This window comes from Arvicanthis niloticus, chromosome 12 (assembly GCF_011762505.2).
Source record: "Arvicanthis niloticus isolate mArvNil1 chromosome 12, mArvNil1.pat.X, whole genome shotgun sequence".
Classification (NCBI taxonomy): Eukaryota; Metazoa; Chordata; class Mammalia; order Rodentia; family Muridae; genus Arvicanthis; species Arvicanthis niloticus.
Window position 1 is genome coordinate 16,830,970 of NC_047669.1, and position 12,807 is coordinate 16,843,776.

At 46.3% G+C, this 12,807-nt stretch overlaps 1 protein-coding gene across 15 annotated transcripts in view; it reads right to left on the reverse strand.

Annotated features, from left to right (window-relative positions):
* LOC143444032 (uncharacterized) overlaps positions 1-12,807 on the reverse strand; it is a 49,776-nt gene that overhangs the window by 25,799 nt on the left and 11,170 nt on the right. For 6 of the 15 annotated variants that reach the window (XR_013113535.1, XR_013113537.1, XR_013113529.1 and 3 more), the window contains one exon: positions 5,166-6,958. The exons of 5 other annotated variants lie outside the window; for them this stretch is intronic. The gene's annotated coding sequence lies outside the window, so the exon portion shown is untranslated. Of the gene's footprint in view, positions 1-5,165; positions 6,959-11,054; positions 11,187-12,807 lie in introns of those variants that run through there. 4 more of the 15 variants (XR_013113540.1, XR_013113534.1, XR_013113531.1 and 1 more) reach the window with 2 other exon arrangements.

Consider the following 12,807-nt stretch of genomic DNA (forward strand, 5'->3'; position numbering starts at 1 on the left):
TGAGTTTAAGGGGAACGGGATCTTTGGTGATTGAAAGCAATGAACAGCTGGTGTTCTCCAAGCTCAAGAAGGGGGCTTTCCCTATGAAAAAGTCTCATCAATGTCTCCCAAAGAACCAGCAATGGAGAACCCCTTAAAAAGGTCACTAACAGCCAGCTGCCCTATGCCATCCTGTGACTGCAGGTGATTCTTGGCTGACTGGTTCTTGGGTTCAAACCTTTGTTCTCGTGTGGTTCCACTAAGAACTCCCTCTGCCTCTTGCCTCTCACTTAGCTCCAGGTAGCTGAGAAACCCTGACTTCCTCTTTGTCCCCTTGGACACAAGGAAGGACTAGACATTTCTACGGTCTTGGAAGCAGAAAAGAGTTGTTCTCTGTGGACATTTCTACAGCCATCTTCCATTCCTTTTGTTGGTATCAGGCTCAAACCCAGTGGCATCACATCTAGGCGACCCCCACATCGTTGCCAAGGCAACCGCCATACATTCCCAGGATCCACCTGGCTACCTCACCTTTACCTACCTGAAAGAGGCAATGTCACCACCCATATAAAACAGGCAGAACCACCTGATCTCGCTCTCTTCTTCCATTTTCTTCTACTTCTCTCCTCCCCCCACACCTTTGCTCTATCTCCTGAATACCCCCCACACCCTCCGGAACCGTTTGGTCTGGTGTGGTCTGTCTAACACCTTTCCCAGGATTTTCTTCTCCAGCTCAGTCCTCTCCCTGATTGACAATGCCTGTCAGATACCACAGCTGGTGTAAAGCATTTCCTGTGAGCCCCAGGTAATGACATCTATTGGCAAGAAAGAGGCTTAAAGGGAGGAAGAAGAGGAGGAGGGAGGAGGAGAAGAAGAAGAGGAGAAAGAGAAGGAGAGGACAAAAAGGAGGAGGAGGAAGAGGAGGAGGAGGAAGAAGAGGAGGAGGAAGAGATGGCTCAAGTGGAGGCTTGGGACACCAACCCAGCCACAAAACCTTCGACCTACAGTTTATCATGCTTGCACAATGTAATGGGACCAGAGCTAGTCTAAACATCGTCAGAAAGACCAGTGAGACTTCATTCAGCAGCTGATGGGAGCAGATACAGAATGCTACAGCCAAATGGTAGGCGGAACTGGGGAGTCACAAGGAGTGGGAGGAATATGTGAAGGATCCAGAGGGGTGAGGGGCACCGCACAAGAACAAGGCCCACAGAATCAACTGACCTGGACTTGTGGGGGCTAACAGAAATCGCGGGGCCAGTGAAGGTCTGACAGGTACTCTGCATGTACGTTATGGTTGAGTTAATTGGTGTTCTAGTGGGATTCCTAATAGTGGAAGCAGGCGGCTGCGGGGGCTTTTTGCTGCCTGAGAAATCCTTTCTTCCCTACTGGGCTGCCTCAACCAGCCTTGATGTGATGGTACGCACCTGTTCTTTTTGAAGCTTGTTATGCCATGTTTGGTTGATGTCCCTGGGAGGCCTGCTCCTTTCTAATGGGAGGCAGGAGGGGAGGTCTGGGGGAGAGGAGATGTGGGGGGCGGGGAGACTGGGGGAGGGGAAACTGCCCTCAGGATGTAATAGGAGAGAATTTTAAAAGGAGGAGGAGGAAGGAAGGAGGGAGGGGGAGGGAGGAAGGAAGGAAAGCAGGAAGGAAACAAAGAAGGAAGAGACGTCCTTGAAAAACTTGGCCATTACTGTTCCCAACAACATTATTTATAGCAGTCAAAAGATGTCCGCCAAATGATGAGCTGATTTAAAAGGTGAGACGGTCGATCTTTTTTCTGCCTCAAGTCCGTACCTTGCCCTTCTTCCTCCAGGAGTGAAGTAGGCAAATGGAAAAGGCGAATCATGGGGGACTTCATTTGCCACTGTAGAGCAATAATACAAATAAGAAAGTAAAACCACCAATAGGAAAGCAGAACCCGGAGGCCGTGGATGGCAATACCAGCAATACCACAGTATACCCTGAGTAGGCTTTGGGGTGCCAGCTGAGAGACCGTTGGCAAGTGTTATAGCTCAAAAGTTCTTGGAGGACTTCCGGGTGATCACTGAGAGCAGTTCCTTACAAAGTATTCCTTCAGGAAGCAGGTCATTGATGTGAGCAGCCGAAGTGGCTGGTCCTCTGTCTTGGGTTGGAGGCAGGGGCCTTTGGGACTGAGATCAATGAACAGCTGGTGTTCTCCAAGCAGCAGAAACCAATTTCCATCTGCAGCCCAAGTGTCTGGGAATAACAACTGTGCCCCACCCCTCTAACTTCACCCCACCCCCACCCCCGCCTGCAGCTGCAGCTCCCAGAAGCTGGAACGGTGAAAACCGGAGCCGGGTCCCATGCCTCAGGCCCAATGCCTGGTCACCGAAAGTCTCCAGATCTGGGAGCTGGAATCTGGATAAGGTCTGGGTACTCCCTCTCCTCTTCTGTCTCCTCGCTCAACCAATTATATAGAGCCAGGTGGGCTCTGATTGGCTGGATGCATGTGCATGCCAGTAAGCTGCAAAATGGGACTAATCGGGGATGGGAAATAACGGTCAGATATAGAGGGGAGGGGGAGAAATTCTGGGCTGGCCAGAAGTTCCCCCATCCAGTCGCAGGTCCCACTTCCACCACTGCCATGGTAGTGAGCTGGTACCCAGCTGTCAGAGAGCCCATCCGTTTCTGATTGCTAAGGTGATGCTAAGATCACTTCCACACCAGCCACTGCTACTCTCTCAGCCAGAAGACGTTCAGCTAAGCCACCCAGCTGTCACAGCTGGCTCCAATCAACATCTTTGCTCTGAGTGGCAGCCTGTTTCCCACTCCCATCATTTCTGTCTTTTTGTTGTTGTTGTTGTTGTTGTTTAGTTGGGATTGCTTTTGCTTGGTTCCAGCTGCACTTCACTGACAGTCTGAATCTAGAAGGTGGATTGTTGATCCGCAGCCTACTATGAATCCTTGCTTTTGAGGCCTGAGTTACTGACTGCCTGAAAACTCTGTATCCAGCCCCACCCCCACCCCCACCCCGTACCACCATCATAGTGTGGTACATCTATACAGTGAGGCACTAGTCACCACTTCATAGTTAGTTTCCTCATCTGGGGAGTCAATCAGTTATGGATGGGGAAAAAAACCAACTCATGTGTGCATACCCATGAGAGGGAGGGAGGGAGGGAGGGAGAGAGAGAGAGAGAGAGAGAGAGAGAGAGAGAGAGAGAGAGAGAGATATCTGTCATGAACATGTACAGGCTTTTCCTTGTCCTAATCCCTAAACAATACAGCATGACAGCTATTCACATTATATATTTTTTTCTTTATTAAATTGTAATTTTTACTTTTCCACACAGGCCTTATAAACACAAAAAGCCAGGATGTGGGAAAGGGGATGACACAAAAGCATAAGTGTTCAGGGGGAGTACAGATATCTTCCAGAACAGGGTATTGGCTGGGTGAAGGTTCAAGGGACAGGTCGCTATGACTCTGCCTATGATTCACTTGTTCTTATCTAAGTTGTACTATCTGCCAAGGCTGCCTATTTACAAGGTCTATGGCTACTCAGGCTGCTAAATTTCCTCCAAAACTGCCTGTTTACAATAACTTATAGCCATCTGTTTCAGTGTTTTTCCACAGAGACCCAAGACTTTGTGTTAGCAGGCATGTATGTCAGGCCTATTGCTGATTTTAGGCCTATGGCTAATTTTAGGCCTTCAGTGTATAAGCAGGGCTGCCCCTGACATCTCCTCCCTTCTCTAAGTATAGAAGGGCTGTGGCGATTCTAATCTTGTAAAGGCGGGGATAGAGGCCTGACCCCCAGTAATGAAAGGGGACCTTGTAATTCACCTTATATTTATCTTGTATATGTCTTGCAAGGAATTTAGAAGTGATTCCTCTGCTGGCTGATAAAAATGCTCTAGAACTAACTAGTTCTGATGGTTGTCCAACTATTGGTATGCTGAAAACTTTCCCCGTGTACACTGATGTGTGGAGGCACATGTATGTGTAAGGAGCGTGTACGTATTTGCACAAGCTGGGATTCCACTCCACAGAAGTCATTTATGTTGCTTTTTTGAGACAGGATCTCTTACTGCCCTAGGGATTGACAGGTAACGTAAGCTGGTTAGTGAATGAGGTCCAGTGGTCAGCCTGTCTTCAGCTTCCCAGAGCTGGGATTGCAGGGATGCTTATGACAGCCTGCTTTTCAATATGAGTTCTAGGGATTGAACCCAGGTCTGCATGCTTGCAGGGCTAGCCTGCACTCTAGCACCTGAACTATCTCCCAGACCCACACTCTACACTTTTAGTGAATCAACTTTATAACATGTAAGCTACAGTCCAATAAGTCGTTTAAAAAACATTCATTGTGGTATTATTTATATTAGTTTTAAAAAAAGGACTCTTCAAAATGTCTTCATGTAAAAGAATAATTCACCAATAATAAATCTATTTGATATACTATATAGGGATTCAATCATACCTATAAAATGCCATTATGCTATATAGAATAAATATGAAACATTAAGAAAGATCAAGGTACTACTACATATATTTTTTTAAGTTATAGTCATCTTAGTTAGGTTTTTATTGCTGTGATAAAATACCATGTGTTGTGTTAGAATTGTGGCCCACATAGACCATACATACCAAGCCAATACAGTTCCACATGAGAGAGAGGTTTGATGTGGGGGAAGGGGGCAAAAGGTTGCCACAAAGACGAAGGGGGAAAAAAGAGAGGAGCTCAGGAGGGTCTGCCTTTTATTTGGGTTGTGACATCACCACTCGCAGGTAAGAGTGGGAGGTAAGCCAGATGTTTGCTGGAAATGTATGGCGATTGCCATGGCAAAAGATTCTCGGTTCCTGTCGCCTATGGGTGACGTCACTGTCTTCACTGGATTCGGGGCAACCTACAACCATAAAGCTGGTTCCTGATACCAACACCATGACCAAAAGCAACGTGGGGAGGAAAGGGTTAATTTCACTTCCACATCACATCGTCTAAGAAAGTCCAGGCATGAACTTAGAATCAGGAACTGAGGCAACAGGCATGGAGGAACGCTGCTTACGGGCCTGCCCAACCTGCTTTCTTACACAACTCAGGACTACTGGCCCCGGGGTGACACCACCCAGTCGCAGGATGGCCATGCCCATGTCAATCAAGAAAATGTCTCACAGGGGCTTGCCCACAGGCCAGTCTAGTGAGAGCCTTTTTTAGCTGAGGATTCCTCTTTTCAGATGACTCTAATTCGTGTCAAGTTGACAAAAAGATACCCAGGACAATATCGTTCAGCTTTCCCCCTAAACCCTAAAGAAAGCATACCAAACTTTTTAACACATTATCTACAGGTTCTGATAGCAGGTAATCTACAATTCTTAAGCTTATTCAAATAATAGGTCTCCTGTTTCCAGAGAACTCTCAACCTCCAGGATGACCTTGAACTCCTGATTTTCTTCTTGCCTCACCCGCTGATTTCTGGGATTACAAGCGTTCATTGTCTTGCCTGATTTGTGGAATCCTAGGAATTGAACCCAGAGCTTCCTGCATCCTAGGCAAGCACTTTATCAAGTTTGTACTGGTTTTGCTTTTAGTGTGATAAAGATCGGGTCACACTTCCCTTGGTATGGGCCTCATGCTGTGTCCCTGGGGACCCACTGTCCTAAAGAAGAACAGAACAGAGGTCCAGGTGAGTCACACCCAGCCCTTGAGATGAGGCTTCAGACCTTCCTGGTCCCAGCTGGAATGTCACCTTTAGAAGTAGGGAGCCTCTTTCCTGTTTCAGATGTGGTAAGTTTTGGCAAGCTCCACTGTCATTTCCAAACTGTCCCCAGGAGGAGATGCTGTCCCCAGGTCCCCTTCTCTCCTTTGTCTGCATTTCCTTCTTACCTCCCACTGGCTGCCCTTCAGTAACATGAACCATGCTGTCACAGCTGCCGGCTCACCCTACTCTGGTTTGCTCGGATCAAAATTCCCCGTGGAAACCGGAAGCTGAATTGTCTTCGTTTTCTATCATTTAACTTTAACATCCGGGCAGCCTCTAAGCCTGTCAGGTTCTCTACTGACGGTTCTTCCAGCATCCATTCAAAGTGTGGCTATGAAGTTCTGGAAAGGGTCCAAAGTCACAGATGAAATCAGTCCCCCGTCCTCCTAACACCCCCTCCCCCACCCCCACTCTTGCTTTTCTCTGGAGGCAGGAACGAGTCTACTCATCTGGAGACAACGAAGTGTGTGTGTCAACTGGAAGTTGCTTTCAGAGACGCTCTGAACATCTGCACGGACTAGAACACAGACAGCCAAAGGCACCAGTGCTACCAAAAATCTAACCAGGAATGCTTTCTCTTGATGGTTGTCTATATGTGTTTAACTAACTAACCATGTTTCTCATTTAATAACAGTGAACACTCATTACAGGACAGAGACACTTCTCTCATGAGGTCACACAATTCTCTCAATAGCCTATAGTATTTTGGCTCCTTTTACACATGAGCAAGCAGACGCACCAGGAGATCAAATAGTCCTCGAGGTTCACATAGCTAGTGTTGAAAGAGGCAGACCTTAGTAATCTCCAGCCTTTCATTTGCAATCTTAGGGAGCTGACACACAATGCCAAGGGAAAGGCTGGCCAAGGCAAGGCTTGGTCTCCAAACCATATTTATAACTTCTCAGAAAACCCAGTTTGCTTTCTGGAGTCAGTGGAATTTTGCCCCAGGCTGTTTCCTCTGCTGACAAAGTCCATCATGGTCTTCAGCACCACCAAGGCAGAGAAGAAAGGTCATGGAGCACGGAGGAGCCTTCTACCGACAGAGGTCTCATATCACCAGTGGGGAGCTCATCATTCTGTAGAAGCCTTAGCAGCCTGTGAGAGGAGGGTGTGGCGCCTCAGTGGACTCCAGTGCTGTGTGTCTGACAGGTCCCTCAGAGCACAGCTCCTGTGCAGAGAGGGATGTGTCTGCCTCCTCTGATGCAGTGCAGTGAATTTCAGTCCCACAGTGTTCTAAGAGTAGTGCCTCTGAGATCCTGCAGCAAAAGGTAGGAACAGCTGCATGGGGCACACACCCATGCATTGCAGCCCCATGTCAAGGTTATAGCTGTTTTAATGATGGTTGCCCACTCTTCTGCCACAGAAAGGGGGGGGTGTGGGCTGGAGGAAGGTCTACTCACTAGAGAAATCTCACCTCTGCTTGGACACATCCAGACCTCCTTCACACTGGTAGGTTTGTATCTACCAAACATATTCCTGTTTGCAAGGAAGCTGAGGTACAGCTAGCTCCTCAACCGTCTGTGGTACTCAGGATGAAAATGTTTTCACTCTACTTTATTTGACCAGACCAGGACGATATCAAGGGGCTTTGCTTTCCATGGTTGGACCACCCAATAAATGTACTTGTTACTCTGTCCTCAGACCGCCCCGGGTGGGGGGCACCATCAAGCAGAAGTCACTGTGATAGCCATTGCTTGCTATGGTGCCTGGAGGTTCTACATAGCTCCTGCACCCGAGTGCGGGTCCTTCAGATGTCGGACCTACCTCTCTCTGGAGTGTTTCAAGGTTCAGTTAGTTGAGCCACAATTAGAAACGACAGCAAAAGCAACCCAGCCTAGTTGGGCTAACATCATAACCCTAATAAACGTGTTTTGAAAGGTCTCAGAGGAGAGAATTCTAAACTGCCAAGACTCCTAATGTCACTCTCAGAGAGTCCCCTCCCCCACAGTTCCTCCTGTCCCACACTCTGGGGGTAGAGAGGTGGTTTGACTTCCAGCAGAACCTTGAGGGTAGCCTCTTAAAGCTTATCAGTCATTCTTTCCTCACCTCCACCCCACCCCCACCTCCCTGCAAGGAGTGGTAGACAGGTGGCATCCTCAGGAGGTGCCAAGGTCACTTCCTCATTCTGCAGATGTGTGGCTTTGGGCGCAGCTCAGCATCTAACCTCTAATCTCGCTGGACCCTTGGGAGGTTGTGTTGTTCCTTCATTTTGTTTTGAGGTAGGAGACTCCTTCCTTGTTTGGTGAGTCAGCCAAAGTAAGTAAGATTTCTCAGAATGCCTTTATAGGAAAACAGCACTGTGTGTTTCTAACATCAGAGGGGCTCTTCTTGGGAAGGCTGCCTGGTGAGAAACCATCATTCTTAGTCTAGAAGGGAATTTTGAGATGGAGACCTGGATGGGAATAGTGACTTGGCAGATAGTCTGCCACCCCACCTCACCCCATCCCCCACCCTCACCCCCACTCCCTGACCCTCCAAAGATAAAAGGAATTCTTAGTTTATGCTCTGTGCTGGGAATCGAGAGGCTGGAAAGAGTAAGAGAGCAGCATTTCAAAGTGTTGATTAAATAATCCTGGGGAGTCAAGGACTCCCCAAGATAAGACTGTTTTCTCTGTGGCAGACATAGTGGTGACATGATACACAGTACTGTGGTCTCCTCAGCTTGGTTCCTCATTTCTAAACAGTAATAACACAGGCTTGTGGAGAATAAATTTATTTTCACACTGAACTCAAATTTAAAACAGTATCTGCAATATTGTGTATTCTCCAGAAGTGATGAGGTTTTTTGTTTTGTTTTGTGTTTTAAGACTGTTTCATGTAGCCCAGGTTGGTCTTGAACTTAGTGTGCAACCAAAGATAACTTTGAACTCCTGATTCTCCTGTCTCAACCTCTCCAAATGCTGGGATCAAACCCCCAAGCCTTAGGATATGTTACAGATGTAGTCTTCTCCATAACATCCCAGCCCCAAATTACTATTGCTACCCTGGGGAGTCTTTCTGACTAAATCATTGGAAGACAGAAAAACTCTTGAGTTTTCCAAATGTTGTCTTGAATCACATGGATGCCTGGTGTCCATGGAAGCCAAAAGAAGGCTCTGGATCCCCTGGGACTGGAGTCACAGATGTCTAGAAGGCATCATGTGGGTGCTGGGAACTGAACCTGGGGCCTTTGGAAGAACGACCAGTACTCTTAGCTATACCATCTCTTCTTCATTTTCTTTTCTGCTTTTGTCCACCACATAGGCCCCAGTTGCCCCTGATCCTGGGGTCCATTTTTTTTTTTTTTACAGTGGCTTCACAAATACTGAGAGTGAGAGAACTGACCATGAAGTGTCTGAGGGAGGAAAAGTTCCATCTATACTCTTGGTTTTGGGATTTGAATTTTGTTTTGTTTGTTTTTTGTTTGTTTGGTTGGTTGGTTTTGTTGGCAGTTTGTTGTTCATAGCCGTGATGCTGGTAGTAGTTTTGTTTGTTTTGGTTTTAATTTGGGGCTTGTTTTGTTTTGTTTTTCGAGACAGGGTTTCTCTGTGTAGCCCTGGCTGCCCTGGAACTCACTCTGTAGACCAGGCTGGCCTCAAACTCACAGAGATCAACCTGCTTCTGCCTCCCAAGTGCTGGGTGTTCTTGTTATTGAAAATCAAAAGAGCAAGGCTGGAGAGGATGTTTAGCTTTGAAGGCAGCAGATGGGAAGCCACAGTCCCACCCGAAAAAGTGTAAAACTGAGCAGCCTGGAAGCACAACAGATCTTCGCAGACCCATGAGAGGGCGACTCTCTGGGCAAGCAGAGAGAGGCACAGGAGAAATACAGCAAAGGAGTCATGGACTGAGAATTCTCCTCAAATTAGTGTTAAATAGGAAGCCAAGGACGCAACAAGCTCACCATGCAGGATAACCACCAGCGAACAAACAAACTGGTTCAAATAAGGTAAATGCCACATCTGTGCAAGTTACTTTCAAACTACAGAAACAAAGGGAAAGTATCCCTGACACAGGCTCCAGGGGAACTCCCTTCTCTCTCTTCTCCTTCTGACATTCCCATTGTATATTCACACATGCAGGCATACATACATACATACATACATATATACATAAGTATGTAATATATATGTACATGACACCATTCGCAGCTGTCCCATGGTTCTTGAGTATCATTCTGTGGTTTGATTTGGACCTTTTGCTCTTAGTGTTTCAAGTTTAGAAGGTTTCATTGGGATATTTCAAGATTCAGAGATGTTTTCCCCCTTAGGGTGTCTGTTGTGTTTTATAAAAATAAAGAGAGAAGAAACATATTTGGTGGAGGTGTAGTCAGGTATGGGGAAAGGGGATGCCTCCACAGGGGCCAGCCATGGCATGGGGAGGGGAGTTGAGGGGGTAGTAGAAAGGCAGAGAGGGGAGGAGAGGAGGGGAGGGGAGGGGAGGGGAGGGGAGGGGAGGGGAGGGGAGGGGAGGGGAGGGGAGGGGAGAGAGGCCAGTCATGAGCACATGTAAAGAGAGGGGGAAGGGGAATGGGGAGAGAGGGGGCACCGGAGCAAGAGAAAAGAGCAAGAAGGAGAGAGAGAAGAGGGGGTGAGCAGCCCATTTTATCGTGAGTTAAGCACACCTGGCTGTTGCCAGGTAACTGTGGGGCGGAGCCTAGGCTAAATGCTAACAATGTCTGATCTCCCAAAAGTGTTTATTGAGTCATTCTTTTTGGTTAGTGTTTCACACCCTTACACTTTTGTTCTGTTCCTTAGAGGAGAAGGAAGGTTTTCCTGCAATGTCTCTGACTCCTCAGAAGCCACACAGGCGTGCAGGAATGAGTGAAAACTTCATAAAGGCTGCTGTGGTGGCTCTTTTGTTTTGTTTTGTTTGTTTTTGTTTTGTCTTTTGCTTTTGCTTTGTTTTTTCAAGACAGGTTTTCTCTGTGTAGCCCTGGAACATTCTCTGTAGACGAGGTTGGCCTCAGACTCATGGAGCTCCACCTGCCTCTGCCTCCTGAGTGCTGGGATTAAAGGCGTGAGCCACCACTGCCTGACTGCTGGCTCCATTTTTAGCCCCCATTTGGGAGGCAGAGATGGGCAGAGCCTGGTGATTCTGAGGCCAGGCTGGAGTATAAGTGAGTTCTAGACCAGCCAGAGCTACAGATTGAGACCCTGTCCCCAAAAGGACAGTCTTCACAGAGAAGGAAAATGATGTAGATCAGAAACTTAGATCTACAAAGTGCATATGCTAGAGAGGAGGAAGTATTGATAAAAATAAAAACTTTGATTTTTCCTGTACTTAATTGAAGTAACAGAATAACAACCTTTTGATGCATGCCTTAATGAAACAAGGGACAACACAGGCAGAGGAACAAATCAGGGAGCTACTTACTGTGTTATTTTAGGTCCCCACAGGACCTGGAAAGCCAGGCAGTCCCCTAACAAGTGACAATGGAGGAGCTGTAATGCACAGTGCTTAATCCTGGGCATGGATGAACAAACGTTCAAAGGGCATAAACCCTGCCTGCACAGTTAGAAAAGAAAAAAAAAAAAGTAGACCCAGTGAGGTGACTCAGTGGGCAAAGGTCCTTGTCACTGTCTGTGCAAGCCTGGTGACCTGAGTTTGATCCCAGAACCCACGCAAATATGAAAGGAAAGAGAAGACGTCACAGAACTGGCTCCTGAGTTCCATGTGTATACCAGAGAATTCACCCTCCTCTCTCTCTCTCTCTCTCTCATACACACACAGAGAGAAAAAGAAAGAGAGAGAAAGAGAGAGACTAAACAAATTAAAAATTTTAAAGTAAGTGAAAATATATAAACGGTCCAGTTAAAACCACAAAGACGGTAACACAACAGGCTGCCAAAAGTAGAAGCAACACGAGCTGCTAATAAAACTACACACTAACGATGATTGTAGGTACTAAGCCAGCTGTGTGAATAATCATTTTAAAATCAACACTCTAAGTTCAAAGACAGTGATTACCAGCCACGGTGGCACACACCTATAATCCCAGCCCTTGACAGGCCGAGGCTCAAGCCTTATGGGGGCTGGAGATGGCTAAGTGGGTAAAGTGCTAGCCATACAGCATACAGACCTGAGTTCAGATCTTCAGCATCCATAGGATTTGATACACACTAAAAAGAAGATCTAAACCCCAGGAGTGGTACACATCTATAACCCAAGATGTTCCTCATTGGTCCAGCCAGCCAAACAGATATGGTCCAGGTTAAGGGAGGGACTTGACTTAAACAGCGAGGTGTAGAGTGATTGAGGAAGACACCAATATTGACCTCTGCGCATATATATATATATATATATATATATATATATATATATATGCAACATGTAGATGACATGCACACACATTCATATCAGTATGTACACACACACACACACACACACACACACACACACTAAATAAGAAGAGAAAAGCCAGGAAGTGGAAGTGGTGGTGCACATCTTTAACCACAGACTTTAGAAAGCAGAAGCAGGTTTATCTCTGAATTCAAGGGCAGCCTGGTCTACAGATTGAGTACAACCATGGCTACACAGAGAAACCCTGTCTCAAACAAACAAAAACAACAACAAAAAAGGAAGAAATAAAGAAAAAAGTAAATAAAAAACTGGGAGAGGGATAGAGAAAGATAAAAGGATCATGGGATCAAGACAATCTGGGAGATATAGTGAAAGATTGCCTTATGTATACAAATAAATGAGAGAAGAAAGAAAAGAGAGATTGTCGGGTGAATCAGAAAATAATACCCAGCTAATGTGTCTACAAAAAGCTCACTTTAAATACGTACGGTCACATAGAAATGTAAAGTAAATGCATGAGAAAAGGTAGACCAGGCCAATGTAAGAAGGTGAGAATAGCAAGATTAGTTTTGGACAGGCTTCAGAGCAAGGAAATCCCTCAATGAAGTGAACTTCCTCAACTTGATAAAAAGCAAAACAAACCCAAAAAACCTACAGAAACATATATCTCACATATCAGTTAATGGTTGAAACTAAAGACTTTCCTGTTTATATCTGAAACAAGACAAGGACAAACCCCTTCATCACCCTTTTCAGTATCTCTCTGGAAATCTTAGATAATGCAACAAAAAGAAAAGGAAATAAGGGCTATATTTATTGGGGGGGA